At 56.5% G+C, this 2111-nt stretch overlaps 1 protein-coding gene across 1 annotated transcript in view; it reads left to right on the forward strand.

Moving 5' to 3' along the window:
* Nucleotides 1-1453: 1453 nt before the first annotated feature.
* Nucleotides 1454-2111, forward strand: part of VASH2 (vasohibin 2) — a 32454-nt gene continuing 31796 nt past the window's right edge. Inside the window, exons 1-2 of the mRNA XM_006907714.3 lie at nt 1454-1546; nt 1874-1916. The gene's annotated coding sequence lies outside the window, so the exon portion shown is untranslated. The remainder of the gene's footprint in view (nt 1547-1873; nt 1917-2111) is intronic.

Here is a 2111-nt window from a genome sequence, read left to right on the forward strand (position 1 = left end):
TTCAATTTCCTGATGTTTTTTAGGTGTACTTATTCCACTTGAATTATTCAGGTAATTTCCTGAATGAGCCCATTTCCTTTGTCTCTGTGGACCTAAGTTATTATTCTTATTACTGAATTTATAAGATCCTAGGCATGGGCTCTGTCTGCAGTCATGCAGGACAGGTGCAGAGTCAAGGTCCCCTCATCCAAGTCCTGGCTCTCAGCTACACTCCAGGGGCCTCGCTGCTGGTACTGGTCCCTCACCACCCCCTCCCATTGAAGGGAAGTTCCAGAAACTGATGTCATCAGTGGTCTTTGTCAATTGCATTCTTAATTCTAGCTTAACTCAGCATTGCTATCACAACTGCTTCACTCTCAAAGCTGGCGTGCTGGCTTGGAGTTTAAAGAGAAAGGATATTATGGTCAAGTCCCTAAGTGCCCATGAGGGAGGAAGTCAGAGAATCACAGAACCTTAGAGTCAGAACAGACCTCGGAGAGTGAGGGGTCTGCTCTCCTCTTTTCAGAAAGAGAAGTTAAGGCCCAGAACAGGCAAGTGGCTTGTTCCGGGTCACACGGCTTAGCCAAGTGACAAACCTGGACTTAGAGTCAGCTGTCGGGTCAGTAGTCTGGTGGTCTTCCCACCGCACTGTGCCCCTCTTTAAGGCGGAGGGGGCGGGGGTAGGGGGATGAGAGAGGGCGGGAAGGCCTTTAAGGAAAAGGTCTTTTAGCAGAGAGTGTGGAAGGGTCTCCCACTTCACCATGGCTTTGAAGCAGCTTTTCATCCCTGCCTCTAATTCTGCAGCTGTGACAGAACTGTCAGGGCTGGCTGACCTCCCAGGGTTTAGTGTTGCATATCAGTGTGGGTTTAAATGGACTTTATTAATCATGACTAGTGTCAGAAGACACATGCCTGTGCCCCCTTGTTAGTTTTGGGGAATTTGTAATGTGAACTTTTTTTTTAAAAGAAGATTTAGTTTTGTCCCTTCATGTGGGCAACCCCTGCTTGACCCATCCATCGTCCCCTGGTAGCGGCAGGTGACTGTGTCCAGCCTTCCTCAGAGAATGATATTCTAACGACAAGCTTTCCTCTACCTCAGGGTCACTTCTCTGGTGACTTTACCTCTCTTCTGCTTCCCACGGTTGCAAACCTTCACAGCACCACGACTCCTGGGAAACTCTGTCTTAAGTCCCTAGGACAAACGCTCCAGCCCCGAGGGGCTCCCAGGGCACGACAGCGATCGGATTTCGCGTGGCGGCGCAGCTCCCCCTACTCCGCTCCCCTCCCGCCCGGGAACCTGCGGAGCCAATCAGAGCATCGCGGAGCTCCGGGTTGTAGAGTCCCGAGTCCCGGACCCGCCCCTCTTTGTTGCGGTGGCCAATGGATGCGTTCGGAACATCGGCGGCTGCCCGGGTGACTCGGTTATATGTCACAGAATAACATTCGAGAATGGGACATGGAATGAGGGGACGGTCGCAGCAGCCCCAGCAGCCCCAGCCCCAGGCCCAGCAGCAGCAGCCCCCGCCTCCCCGAGAGGCGCCGCAGAAATGAGGCCGAGCGTCCCGAGGTAGGGTCCCGGAGCTGCGGCGCCCTTCCCGCGCCCCGCCTGCAGCCTGTCCCCCCGGGTGCTTGGCGCGGGAACTCGGGGGACGGGGGCGGGTGGGGCTATGTGCACGGGAGCCTCGGAGCTCCGGGAGGGCTTCCCTGAAGACACGCGGCCGCCTTTGCAAACCCAGGCTGCTTCTGCGCCCTCGCGCCGACCCCTGGCGACCAAGCACTGTGTGGAGCCTTGCGGGGACCTCCTGTTCCTTCACGCTGCACGAACTGCCTGTCTTCCCCCTACCCTGTCCACTCCGCATCCTCCACGTTCCTTTATTTCCCTCCCGGTGTTTAGGTGTGCGTGAAGCTCTGTGGCAAAGGTCCAGTCGCCTTTCGAGGTAATTGCAGGGCTGGAAGCTCGTATTCCATTCCTGGGTGAAAGCGGATGGGGGGGAGGGGGGTCTGTCAGCGCTGGGGGAGAGTGACGTGGGGACACTCCGAGGCCCTACCGCCGTTGGACGCGGTTCCTCCGGGTGTCCACTTACCGCGGTGTGTGCTGTGTCTCCACTGATTTCAGGCACGGTCCGTACGCG

This window comes from Pteropus alecto, unplaced genomic scaffold (assembly GCF_000325575.1).
Source record: "Pteropus alecto unplaced genomic scaffold, ASM32557v1 scaffold101, whole genome shotgun sequence".
Classification (NCBI taxonomy): domain Eukaryota; kingdom Metazoa; phylum Chordata; class Mammalia; order Chiroptera; family Pteropodidae; genus Pteropus; species Pteropus alecto.